Below are 15,359 nucleotides of genomic sequence, written 5' to 3'. Positions count from 1 at the left end.
ACAAGTAAGATTGTCTTTTCAGATAAAATGGTGATCCCCACAATAGATAACACACAAAAGTTGAATGATTTGAAAGAAGTTACAATAAAAAAGGCAGCCAGATCTCCTGATTCATCGCCTTCAGACTATTCTTTCTCTAGATATCAAAAAACATTTTGTACCTGATAATTGGGATTAAGTGAGAAATAGAAAAGTAATAATAGCCTATCAAATGTCGAGATTTTGATTGCCACATCAACTTTTTATAATAGACTTGAATACAGTCAAATAGAAGAAAGAAGATAATTTGTAGGTCTTATTGAATTGAATTGTTCTCTCAATTATTTTTGTAAGACTGTGAAAACGATGTTAATCTGTTTCTAAAACAGCCGCTAGGTGGTTCGTGAGGAAGTTGTTCCATGTCAATCTAGTATACTATTGTGAATAATACTGCGTAACGACAATACGCAATTGAGACCTAGCATGGGCTTTCAGAAAGATCCCAGTATTAGTAAAGCCATCCTATTTACCAGATCTATCACCCCGAAACTTCTTTTTCTCCAGCGAAGTAACGAATATTGGAACGATTGAAGACATACGAACAATCGTAACGAGGGTACTGTAGGAGCTTCTAGTCATACTACCACTGCTATAACCCCTTAAAATATCGCTAAAGTCATTGTATTAGTGCGGTAGGCGATAACCAGAAAGAAGATTAAGATATCATTAAATCATCTTATAACGAATAATATTCACAGCGTCAGTTTTATTTTTTAATTGTCACACTTCCTACTCACGATATTATTTCATAAAAAAAAAATACGTTAAAATGACAAAAAAAGTTTAGTGAAAATTGATTCAACACAAAATTCAGAAAAGCTTTCTCTAATTTCCTTCCACATAAGTGCTTACCTTACAAACTGTTGATTGATAATATCATCAACTCCAATATAAATTAGAGTCCGAAAATCAAAAAATAATTATAGAAATATAATTTCTACAAGCGATGTATTCTTAATTTCAAAATTGTCTCAAAAAATAATTTTTTACATTGAACCATGTATTAGATGCTAGTCATAATATAAACCATTTAAAATTTCAGTAGCATTTGACTGAATAGCGTAAATGTAAACCGAAAATAGTAAACATTTGTTTAGTCTTCGGGTTATAATAAATGATTGTACTTGTGTTAATTTAAACAGTCTGATGCAATGAAATTTTTGTAACAACTCTTAATTGGCTGCGAGCCAAAGCTAAAACGCATTTAATTAACGTCGATAAGATCCGTATCATCAACAAAAGTTTAAGAGCTGAAGTTGCTTACGAATGGAGTGGTAAATAGAAAAGTTCTACACAATATATTAACTGTGTTCAAGATTATTGATATTTTCACATCTTAAAATGTATATTTGATGTTCTTGGAAAACAGACAAAAATGTGGTACAACATATTATAAACCGTAGTTATTATTTATATAAGGGTTGACTGAAAAGTTTCCAATTTCAACAATTCGATGTTCAGAAATAGCATTGAAAAGCTTCACTGAAGTTTCAGGCATTTTTGTCGGTTAGTTTATGTTTAAAAATCGTCAGATTTTTCTGAAAATTGAGAAAAATGTCTATCCAACTGTATTCAAATATTCAATTCAAACGTGGTGATATCAGCTTGCCTGACAACGACCATTCAGGACGGCCAAAAACTGCGATAACCAGCGGTATAATCGTTCACCAAATGGTACTGGATGACCGTTAACTTGAGGTTGATTCTCTCTAATGGGATTTGAAGACCTTCTTCACCCTCAGCCAGTATAGCAGTATTATCAGCGAATCTTAAGTTGTTGATTAATGTTCCTCCGATATTTACCCTAGGATCTGGCTCAACCTCAAGACAAGATATTTGAAAGACAATGATTTGTATATGTAAACTATGATATGCAAACAAAGGGCTAATTAAGAAGCAATACTAACATAGAACCAAGCAAATGGCTGTATGGAAAAGTACCAAAAATAGGATAAATGAATTTAAATGCCTACATGATCGAAGAATGTCTGGAAACATGGTATGTAATGGAATGCAAAAATGGAAAAAAGAAATCCAATAGCTCTGCTAAATATTCACTAATTAATAAAATGAAAAAAATGGAACGTCAAGCTTTGACGTATAGACAGAATATTTGAAGTATTCAAAATAGTAATTATAATCGGTAAATATACATTGAAACATATAAATAACGCTGAGTAAGCCACCATCGTTACATCTACAACGAATAATCTTTATGCACTATGTACGTACAAAGGTCTTGATGAAATTATTATAAAAGGCCGCAAGTTGTAAGGTTCCCGCTTTTTATCATATTAATATCCAACCGCTTTGTCTTTTACCGCAATGCACGAAAATTTTCCTACATTTTGTCCAGCGGCGCTTTTGTTTTTCAGGATGTTCACAGTAATACGGAAGTTCCATCATATATTGACCGTCTAAAGTCGAAAATGGCTGAAACTTGGTTTCACATTCGAGTTAGTTTTGTATAGAGGATTTGAGAAGAGTTCGACTTGAAAATGTAAATTTCTGGTTTCGTTTCGAGGAGATAATTATACAGTCCGAGAGTGTGGAGTTGTCTCTACACGGTTTCATAGTTTTCAATCCGATTAATCTGGATTAATTTGGAAACGGCTGGCAAAAGTCTGGAAATATCTCAAGCGTGTTACTATCTACGAGATAAAATCTGTTTAACTGATTTCTCTTTCTCTTTCAATCATAGAAATGTAAAATATACGGCGGATTAAAAACAGATGGATGAAACTTCTCACTGACTAGCTACATGTTTTTTTATAATGTTTAATAACGCGTATCTCACTAACAAATGAATACAAAACTGACTCATATCGCCATATCGTCCTTTTCACTATATTTCTGTGATAGTAACTAAAAAACTTGTTAGAAATCGATTTATAAATGCAAAGCAGTTTAGTCGCGTACCTTCATCGGCGGAGCATAATTTTGGAAAAGGCAAAAATTAAAAATGTATGTAATGTAATTATTGTAATTTTTTTCATATGTGGAACTGTTGATTAGTATTTCCAATCTCGATTATTTATATATAATAATAAAGTAAACATGATGTGTCAATGGTATGAAACAAAAAAAAATGATCGAAAAACAGAAACGGATATTACGTATCTATTTAGTGAAAAAACATAGCAACACAAAGAGCTGTAAGTAAAATGAAAGAAAAGAGCGAGTAAGAAAAAAAATACTCATCGACTCATCAACTGTCCTTGGTGATATCAGAATAAATGTACTATTGTCTGTGAAAACATCTAATGGTGTTGAAATTTACCAGACGTCACTTGCAGAAACTCTTAAAGCAAATAAATTGCATCCGGGAAATACTAAAGATGATCCTTGCAATTTTGTGAACAAATTGTGGTTGAATATGATACGAATATTCTGTGTCCTTTTAAATTTAGGTTTATGTTTGTGAAGATAATAGATATGGGATTGAATGGACGTGAATTATAGACGAATCAACATCCATTCTGGATAGGTAGGACTCACACTAATCGCACATATTCTATAAAAATAATATGTGAAAAAGTTGATTGAAGACAAGTGCTGTTCTGCATTCTAATCTTAATCTTGATTTTGTTTTCGAACTATAGAAATAATATAATTCTATTTTTTCTTAACTACTCTTTAATATACACCTAATTACTTATGTATATCTTTTTTATATAGTGTGATAAGCATAAAGCTTATATATAAAGCATATATATTCAGAATGGGCAGCGTATTGAATACAAGTACATTTTTTCAAATTTATTTATTCTTTCTCTTGATATCCCTATATTCCAATAATATTTCAAAATTTTCTTACTAAAAACAAATAATTGAACAGAAATTGTAAGGAATCACGCTGTAGTACCAATGGAGAAATTAGAAGAAGTGATGAGCGACGAATTATTCAAGATTAAAACCTATTTTCCCAAAGTTTGTCAAAAGTGGATAAATGACAGCAACATTTTGTAGTCGTCAATATTATTATATCAGAACTTTAACGCGCGTATCTATATCTCACATTTTATCAACTTTGTTTACATGTTTGAGACATGCCTTCCTGTTATAAGCTGATTTTTTGGATCTATAACAATTACCGATCCTAAATCTTGAAAGGAAAATTACTTTTTAATTTTATTTGATTTCATATACTGGTGATAGGCACATATTTTAGATGAGATGAATATATTTAAATCACCTATTAAAAATCGTGATTCGTTTCCTTCTCGGATATATTTAAACCAGTTGATATTCTCTCGTTAAAAGTCTGTTAAGAATTCTTGATAATGTTGCAAAGTTTTGTCAATGCAATATATTTCGTTGAGTGAATATCTATATCCACAATCTATTTTCTCCTTGTCTATAAAACTATCATCTTTATAAACTATTTGAAAAATTGATTCCAACATATCTTTCATTTGATGTACTTTACAATTTTTGTACGTTTCTTGTGGATAATCCTAGTAGTTCTGTTAAATTTTCACAGAATACATCGTCATCTAATATATCTCCTTTGCTATTTTTCATATTTTTCTGTTAACAGATGTACTTACGTACATGGCTTACATTTTCATTTCTCGCGAATGTAATTATTGAAACACGGAATATTATCTTTGAGGATTTACCGATACGTAGTTGCCATTGTGTGGTTGTACTTTTTTTGAAGTAACAGCATGTCACATGTATATGATTATATATTCCAAAGGAAATCGTACAAAAACCTTATAGGGATAGCTCATCCATCTATCTATAAGTAAGATTAGTCCATTGTATTTTTTTCTTCATAACTGTCTATCTTGCACTTTCGTTTTCACTTTCTTAACATCTCTTTACTATTCATTAGCTAGGAAATCGAGGCCAATTGATATGTTAATCACGAAAAATAATTTCTTGAATCTCATTAATAATCTTTAATAATTTATTTACTCAATCCCATAGTCCAGAGGCCAATGGAAAGTTTTGAAAAACATACATAAAAGTTAGCAATGGAACAATTGAAATTGAATGGTACGAATAAACAATAGTACATACATGAAAATAATATAGTATACAGAGAGATGCTGAAAAAGTAAACATAACATTTTATATAATTCAATCCCAATAAGAGTAATGATGAATAAAACGGCAAGAAATTTCTTCAATATCTTAGAAATCTAATAGGCGATAACGAGGATGGAATATAAATTAACGGCAGCATTAAAAAAAGTACGTTATGCAGACGACACGGTTATCATTGCAGACAATCCAGAAGCCCTTCAACGCCCAATTAACAAAGTTGTAGAAGTGGATGATGAACTAGGCATGAAAATTATTGTAACGAAAAAAAAATGATGGTCATAACAAGACTTCCAAACCCATAACTGAACATAAACATCTATGAGACCGCAATAGAGAAAGCTGAGAAATTCATATATATTGGCAGCTGCATAACGACAAATGTAGATCCTAACCTCGAAGTAAGATCACGTATAGAACAAGCTAGAGCCATATGCCTAAAGGTGAAAAACCTATTATGTCACGCAACCATGAACTTAAAATAAAGATATCGTTTTGTAGGCGTACGTGCACTCAGTTCTCTTGTATGGAGGAGAAACGTGGACATTAAAAGTGGACACCATGAACAGACTCGAGGCTTTTGAAATGTGGATCTTCCGTAGACTACTAAAAATATCATGGACTCAACATATACCTAACGATGAAGTGCTTAGACGTATGGGAAAGGAGAGAGAATTACTTACAACAATAAAGAGAAAAAAGAACGCTTATCTGGGCCACATATTCCGTAATAACAAGTATAATGTCCTGAAATTAATAATAGAAGGAAGAATCGAAGGAAAACGTGGACCTGGTCGCAGAAAACATTCATGGTTAAAAAACATGTCTGGTATGAACACATCATCTTTAATTCGTACCACTTAGTACCAAAATAAGTGTGCAGAGAATGTCATAAACCATCATTAAGTGGAGCACCTTAAGAAGAAGATCTTAGAAATCGTGCTGCAAAACATATCCAAAGAGCTCTGCATTTGACAGTGATATTGATCCATTCAATTTAAAGTTGACAACATTAGTGCTAGCAAATGGGAAATAGAATAAAGAAAAAAGAATCGAGATGTACAGTATGCTAAGATCTAGCAGTCAATTTTATTGGTCACATTTTTGTGAAGGAACATCAAGAAAGAACACTTGAATCGCTTAGGTTAAAGCATTGTAACAGTGTGTTTTGAACCATGTATATTCGCATATTTTCTGTGAATATTATTTATTTTGTTGATATGAATTCGAGAGAACGAATGCATTAAAAATAAAAATAGAGTTTCTCAGTACTAAACCAAGATTTCTGAAGGCTCTATCAAGGATAAGATATGTTAGTTTTCTATCAAACTAAACACCAACATCTTAAAAAGTTACAGACCACTCAAGTACATTATTAGAAATGCGATAATTGAAATGAATCGGGTTTTCCTAGTGAAAGATAGGGTATTGCATTTTGAAATGTTGAGAGGATGTGCAATTTTATGGTACCACTCACAAATTGTATCTAGATCATAAATGCGTTAATTGAAGTTAAAATCATGATAATGAAGTATGACAAGAGAAAAGTGGTAATTGAAATACTTAAACTAATGTTGGGTACCTTGGTAAGAAGAATGCCAAGTTCCAACAAATAAAGGGCAGCACTCTTTCTGATCTCTGTACGTGATATTAACCTGACTACCGTTCTCTAAGTGGGCTGCCGTAAATTGCTTTAAGCACGTTAAATCGAGACTGTAGATCTACCAAGATAAAAACCATGCTGTCCATTACATATGGATGGTTTACGTGGAAAATAACTTAAAGCAGAGTTTCAAATATCTTCGATATAAGTGATGCGATAGTTCTTAATAACAACCTCATAATATTTTTTCAAAATGGGACAAATCATTTTTCTATACCATCCGAATTTAGCAGATTTTAACGAGATATAAAACAGCTAACACAATGATTTTGCACAGTCTCGCAATAGATATGCTGATAAACCATCAGGACTAAAAAGTTTGGCTTTAATTATTAATAATAAACACGTAATTAACGTCAAATGAATTTTTAACACTTATCAATACTTATTAACTTGATTAGCTCTTCATGCTTTCCATTTAATCATTTTTTCTAGAATAATTTTTTCGGAAAATACAAAATAACAGCTTTAGTTAAGACAAGCAATCCTTATCTTGAATCAAATTAAATCGGATTTAAAAGTATGAAAGGCAACTTCATCGTCCACCGCTCTTCGCACCGTAGCCTTACAATTTGCATTTTCAAGACGAACTTTTGCTAATCCTCGGCTCTAGTCTATGCTTCACATGAATAACTAAATTTTAATCCATTACATTGTTTCACGGTATAATACGACATCTTTGAAAATACATTTGCATTGAAAACTAGTAGTTCTGGACATATTATACTAATGCTATTTCAACGGTCACATGCGAGTCTTTGTGTGAATAGGGACTCTAGAAAGAAAAACAAGGCCTTTTGTTAGACGAAATCATTATAAATACCATTATATTAATTGGGTTTAACAAATTCTGTGTCTAAAAAAAGATACAGTTCTGAACAAAGCCCACTATCCAGTCGAAACAATACGATCACATTCTTGAATTATAGACGCGGTTTAAAATATGTAATTTCTCCACAAACGCAGGTTTTGAGGGGTTTGGATATTAAAAAAAAATTGAGAGTATTTGGAAAAGGCAGAAGTCACAATCTTATGTTTGAAGAATAAATGGACACGATTGATATACTGGATTAAAAGAATCATAAACTAGGTGAACCTCCGATTAATTAGACGTGAAATAATTTGTTAGAACTTCGCAATTTCAAGCTTAAATTTTCATACATATATTGAACGATAAGAAGTAGTATATCGAATCATATCAAACTTTATTCAAAGTTCAAATAGAAAATGTACTAATTCGATGTTCATGTCATCATTTTGATGGGCCGTAACAAAATGCACATATGACTGTTAATAATGAGGGTAGAGAGGTAGATATTACCGGCAGAGAACAGTGGAAGCACGCAGTACTGAATAATGAAGCTGATTGATACAATGATGCCTGAATTACTCGGAGCAGGCTTTTAAGAGGGCACCTCAAAGTAAGCAGATTTTTTTGGTAGGGAAGCATACTATGATGAGATAGCGTCCAAAAATAAAACTAATGAGTGATGGCTACAAGGTCCACTCATTTTAGTGCCAATTTATTTCGACAAAAAGTACAATAACATACATAACATGACTGATTCGCTTACTAGTTTGGTATAAGCAAAATAACCATGAGCTCAAAACTCATTTATAGGATGGCTAAAAGTCTTCTCACAAGACAATCTCTACGGTTTTGAATGGATGTACATGGCGTAAGTCAAGCTTATGTACATATAGATAGGCCTTCTGCCTGTCTAATAAATCAGCTTCTCTGTCTAAACAATCGCGAAATACTATTGGTAAATGGTCTTTTAAACGAACACGATTATCTAAGACTCTATTTCATTGTTATAAGCATCACGGATATTCTAAAAAACCACTGTTGTTGTGAGAAAGGAACTGCTTACCATGACATCGAAGAGTTCCCAGAATTAGAATGAGTTTCAAACAAATGAACACGCCTAACAGTGATCAGTGACGTGAAGAGCTTAAAAAAAGGAACCTGATACGTTTTCAAGGATATCATTCTTTGCTAGAATTAAACAAAGCACGATAAGCCTATCAAGAGTTTAATTTGAGTTTAAAATCACTATTTAAGAAAATGTTATCAATTCTGTACATTCCTACAGTTAAGGCAATTCATTGAATAATGAGGCACTAATTAGATTACGACCCTTGCTAGGAATAGTTTTAATTTTATCCAAAAATCTAGTTGGTTTCTGGGATAATTACAAACAAATAAGCTGTTGTAAAACGTTGGTGATCAACTCAATTCAAAATGCAATAGCCAAATTGCCATACATTGATATCCACAACCGCATAGAGGTCCAATATGTTCGTACAAAAACAGAATCCATGGATAAATTATTCAATAAAAAATTTTCTGATTATTGTTGGTATACAACGTATGTTGATTATATGAGTGTTTTAGTTTCTATTCTTGGATGGCACTTCAAAATTGAGATTATTCTTATGGAAAATAAGTTTTTGATATTTAAAATTAATGTCTCACATTTACACAAATTATATCTTGGGTGAAATGAAATCACTATTCCTAGCACTATCAAAAACTAAATATATCATATACCTAATTACTAAAAAACAATCTATTTGAGAGTTCCCCAAGTCAACGTTATCGCGAAAAGTGTGACATATTTGTGTTCAGAAATCGACCAGCTTCTACAGATCTTAAGAGGAAACATTTAAATCATGATTTAGTGGAAATACTCTAATATATTTCATTTTCTAACAAGACAATAAGCGAGGCTCCAAATTAATATGAAGCAGTTTGAATAATAATATAACACTTTCTAAGAAGATCATGAAGCTGAATCTCAAAGAATATAGATAGATCTCAAAGATACAAGCGGATAAATGATAACAGGCAAAAGAAATTAGATAAAATGAATTGATATTACGTTTGTCGACATTTTATTGAATTATTAAGGCGTTTCTATTTGATATCAAACTCTTTGCAACCATTTTCTTAAAGTCTGATGTTTGTCTGATAAATCACAATAATATCCAGAGTATAGTTTTAAAAGTACCGTCACGAAAATCAAAATATAACAATTTTATTTCATATCCCAGTTACAATGTATGGTGTTGTCTGTCATCAAATATAGATTTTAATGAGAAGTCAATTAGATAAAACCCTCTAAACAACATTCCCAAAAGATAATTAAGACATATTAAGAAACTTCATTTAGACTGCGTTAACACTTATATCGATTATAATTAGAAACTTGACTGCAGAGCTTCATGGGTTAGAGACCATTTTAATTGAATGAACTGTTAAACGACTTGGCAACGTTTCGTGCACTTATTTAAAAACAGCCGTAGGGTTTTCACCAACTCGCTTATTGAATTTCAACCCGTATTTCTAAAAACATTAACACCCTCAGTTGGAATTGTTGGAAACTTGATCACATTCATATATTTTAGCTGTTGACTAGATGATACTATCCAAGATTATTACAAACTTTATTACGAATATAAGCAAATAGCTACCAAAACAAATTTTGGGGCTTCCATAAATACGTAGAGAACTTTATTGTCGTATTAAAGAAATTGATGCAGAAGTCTAGAATTTTGGTTTACATAGCATAAATCATATAAACTCTTATCAAACATATTGTGATATTCCTCACAATTTTTGTCTGAAATACTTATTTAAATCGAAGCGTCTTTGAGTTAGGATTCGATAATTATATGTGTTTTGCTATAAAATGTCCAACACATAAGATAGTTTGATGACCTTGAATATTGTTTCAAAGCAGTGCTCGATAACCACAGTAGATTTCGCGCAGAAGATATATAAATATCTATTTTGTGTTTGTGATGCTGGAAATACTGGAAAAATCACCCATAGATTGAAGATATATATGCATTATTGCTTATCTTTAGTGTCATTAGACCGCTGGCATCCACGTAAATCTTCCCCAGAGGTTGAAATAACAAGAGAAGTGAATCAAGACTGCAGACCATAAGATATATTCAACGAAGTTTTAGAGAGCTCTGATGAAAGTGTCTCCATTAATTGAAAAATACGTTGCACTGATGATACTCTTTGATACTTTGAAAAACTACAGAAGCTCATAGATCGTCTTATTACAGAAGAACAGCCAATCAACGTACCTGGGGAATGTGAAACAATAGATGGAATCCTAGCAGAAAGATACGAGCAAAAATAGCCAACACCGATTTTTTTGAGAGCATAACAAAACTTTGGGGTAACCAATACTATGAAGCAACGTAAACTATAACACTTTGTAATAAAAGGCAGAATAATTTGTAGAAGCACAGGTCAACGGACAACATAGAGTTTGGAAAATCCTCGTCAATGATTCGGGAAATTGAACATCTAGACTCAGGCACGCTAAGAAGCTGATTTGTTACGTATTGTTTAGGAAATACCTAATTAAAGTACATGTTTGATATTTTCAAAAACTTATAAAAGAGTTTAATGGATAGCTTTTCTATTCTTGTAGGCATTCAGGCATTAATTGAAATATATTCTTAAAAAAGTGGTGGATCTCAAAGACTTATGGACTACACACTAAATTATAGACTGTTTGGAGAGTTAGACTTTTCAGTCAGTCTGTACCAATATCTAGAGGTTATTTTGTACAAGAATCTATATCTCAGTTTTCTGCTTTAAAAGTACGTAGACCCCTTAAAAAGAAGGCTATTTTTCATGTCCCACTTCCCAAGGTGTTACAACCACTCTTTCGAGGTACCCAGGTGTGTAAAATGAGCAGAACATTTGCAAAGAAGAAGTTCTGATGTTTCCATAGCTTACCCGCAGAATCTGCTGTTGATGTCATCTGCCGTCTTGATGTTGTATTTGACGGGCCATTGACTTTGACGGTCAGAGGACCTACCACCAGTTTGATGTCGATTCTGGTCATTATGGTCATCATCTTTTGTGTTTTTTCTTTGGAGTGTTTCTTCAGTAGGAATCAGAATCTGATTTTCCAGCTATCCGCTCAGTTTTTTACAATACTAGGGCGTTGATCCAGAGTTTGTAACTTTTGTGGTAGAGCTGTCTTTTTCCTATTTTTTAGTCTACCTTCATGACCTGGTAGGGTTCCTTTTTTTCTGTTAGCTAGTGTTTTCAGAACTCCATAGCCTTCAGGTCCTACGAGGATGGGAGGTTTCTACTCAAGACTCAGGAGCATATATGTTTATTGCTACCAACTTAACCTGAAAAATAGTTAGTGATTTTACCCGTTGTATGTTAAATTTTAAAGTCCAAAAATACCCAATATCCAACTACTATCTGTATACCAGGGAGACACTTTGCAAGCTGGCGTCAGAAGATAGTTGTTGAACCATAATTTTTAGGCACGTTGCATGTGATCTTTGTGTCCATCATACTATACATTTGGACCATTGGTTCATTACTGATTTCTTGCTTTATCAATTCTTGATTTTTTATGTGACCTGGGTCTTTTTCCACTATAAGGCTATGGTGGGGCATGTTGAAATTACCCTTATAAAAACAATTAAGGTTTGTATCTATTCCATTGCGGTTCATTGTTTTCTTTGGAGGTCTGTATTTTAGATTGTGATTCATGGTTCTTTAATGCATTTATCTAGTAAATTACTGGTGATAAAAACTGCCAATACTAATAAATCTTTGAAATTCAGAATCATATTAAAATCGAAATAAGAAAATCACTGTTAATTTTGTTATTATCAACTTTAATTTTAGAAAGAGTTTGAAACAATTACTATAATAATGATAATATTAGTAAAAGTTCAATCACCACACTAATGCGGCATAAAGTAGTTCCTTTGATGGATAATGCTTTTTATTCCTCCTAATAATTTGGTTATGTTTAAACTTCATCAGTAATCGATTAAAGCCCTTACAGTGTCTGGCTGCATAATTTCACGTTCGAAGCTGTTTTAATTGAATTACGTTCAGAATGACATGGCAGTTTCAAGTGTTTTAGTAAGGACAATATACAGGGACGTATGACAAAATAAAAATTCCAAATAATTTTTTTTTCTTCATTAGAAATTGGAATTTGTAATAGCGAAATATTCCTTAAATGAATAAACGATATCATTCAGTTTGTTAAATGTATTTCTATAGAAAGTAACTTGAAAATAGTATGAGATATATTCAACGTATGGTAAATTGAACAGTCCAGTATATTGTATATAACAAGAGGCACGTCTTATCTATTGAATATTCTCGACGATGTAAACTCATTCGGGCAGAAATGCAGCGTTTCTATGGAAATAGTGCTTGATACATCTTGGAGTAACACACATTCCATAATAGAATGTATATGCCGCCCTGAAATACAGAAATTAGTGGGTATTAACATTGTCCGGTAAATGTCGACACATATAAAACGCGTCAATACATAGTACAGCACAGTAAATACTTGGGACCTTTCATCACCCTAAACCAGGTGCCTTCCACGGTTTATTTTGTGAAATGTTCATGTGATCAACAAATATGATTTCTGTAACATATTTTTAGTTTGCCATAAGTACAAAACAAGTTCCGAGGCCAAGATATAATAAGTCGATTTGCAGAATAAACGGCGTATCTAAGTCAGGTCAAACTAGAGCTTATGCCTCTGTTAGGCAAACTTCAAGTTTGCAGAAAGCGTCTTCTTGTTTGGGTTATTCTTCAAGAGCATTTATTGCAGTGGCGCTGCCAAATTAATAAATTTATTGTATATTTTAAACATTTTTCAATGCTTTTATGCATTGTGAGGGAAATAGTTTTTTAGTTATAGAGGAAAATCTTCCTTGGCTTAGCCCATGAAAAAATTTATATCTGGACACAAATAGGACAAAAATAAAATAATAATCACTAGACATAACTAGTCTTGCCGAAATCCTAGTTGGTTCAAATCACAAGAATAGGTACTCCACATCATTTGTAACCGTACTTACTTAGTCTTTGGACACCTATCGCATTCCTAACATCTTGTATGCGCTTGCAAGAATCCCTTGGAAGCTTTGGGTTGTCTTTGCCGTTCCTCAAGTGTTTTTTAATCAAAGCCAATTCCAAATAACGAATAAACTTACTGCTATCTATTGTTGTGTTTCTGATTAAATGCCATTGTTGAAGATATATTATCACAACCTTGATTGAAATTACGTATCAAAATCTATACTTCTGAATATTTTTGCACGCCACATAACTCTTTGTATTCAATTGAATCTAATGGCCTAATAGTCCATCTGTAAGACCGCTTCTACGAGTCATTCCAACAACTAGGTTTTGAATGTAATTGGTTCAATGTATTTTGGAAATAGCTCGCTTCGGTTGGAATAATATAGTATACTCTTTCCACGTAGACATTGTTACATTTCAGCTCTTTGATTGTTCGACGCGTTATCTTCTGCAACTATCGATAACGATAATAGACAAGACACAGAAAGGACTCAAACCATTCGAAACGAACTGTATGTATCTACTACTATAATACCTACTAAATACCTACTATAAACCACTTTAATTTGCCTGTTGATGTTTGGAAACTAGTTGATTTTCAACAGCAACCATTCGACTGCTTTTGAAAGTCTGCTTAATTTTTTTCTAATATTTTTCCACAATTTTTTCAGTTTCCATCTCTTGTTATGATTAGTAATGTGCAGTTTCTGGACTTCTTTGTAAGATTGTACAATTGTTGGAAATTATGTTGATTGCAGTATATCTTATCGACTGTCTTAAAGGGAATAGATTGGGAAATATTATTATTCATTATTACGCTGATAATATGAGTATTTATTTCTTTTCCAAACATCAAAATATCAATATATTCGTAGTTTTTGCCATCCTCTCTTCAATGTTGATGGGTTCCACTAAAAAATACAAACAACTATCAAAATACTAATTAATTGTAAAAAAAAAACTGTACTGCTGACTAGTTTCCGACCTATACTGAAAGGAGGGTCAATCTAGACATTCTTATATTCACTATTCACGACAACAACATCTAAGAAATCTTGTATTGTAGGTGGAAGTATTGATATTATTATGGAATGGGGTATAATTCATCATAATTTTATTCAATGCCCAAAACAAAACCTTTCCCTTCGTAAATAACAATAGAATATAAAATGTGAAGGACAACAAGGAGGAAATTCCTTCTGACCGACCGCCCACTACCATTACTTTGAAAACTTGGAAGCTGTGAGAAAAGGGGTAACTGAAGATCATCGGGTGACCTATGGTGAAATCGAGAAGACTCTAAGGTTTAGGAACCGTACATACAATTGTCTACCCCACCTACTCGAAACAAAGGGATATCTATTTTGGGTACCTCATTTGTTAAATGATTGAATTTACTTGCCTGGTATGAATTGAAAAATGTGACAACATATGTGAAACTGTTCAAAATATCGTTACTGATGTTGAATTATAGTATCGGTAGAAATTTCAAAAAAAAGTCGATTATTTTTCTAAACAATTCTATGTTTATGGATTGTTGTGGGAAAAATCGTACCTGCGTTCTTTTTGGAAAACGATTCTATCACGGATGCGTTGGAAAATTGGAGAACAATAATTACTAACTGATATATCATACTGTCTATTCAAGAAGTTTTATCCGTAGTTTGTTAGACTTTATATATAAATTATAAATTATACAATAAATACTGTAGA

General features: G+C 32.4%; 1 protein-coding gene across 1 annotated transcript in view; it reads left to right on the top strand.

The window, feature by feature from the left end:
* Positions 1–15,359, top strand: part of LOC130444139 (teneurin-m) — a 794,904-nt gene that overhangs the window by 470,790 nt on the left and 308,755 nt on the right. The gene's annotated exons all lie outside the window — the stretch shown is intronic.

The sequence above is a fragment of the Diorhabda sublineata genome, chromosome 5 (genome assembly GCF_026230105.1).
Source record: "Diorhabda sublineata isolate icDioSubl1.1 chromosome 5, icDioSubl1.1, whole genome shotgun sequence".
Taxonomy (NCBI): domain Eukaryota; kingdom Metazoa; phylum Arthropoda; class Insecta; order Coleoptera; family Chrysomelidae; genus Diorhabda; species Diorhabda sublineata.
Note: the sequence above shows the minus strand (reverse complement) of the source record. Positions and strands in the feature narration are given on the sequence as shown.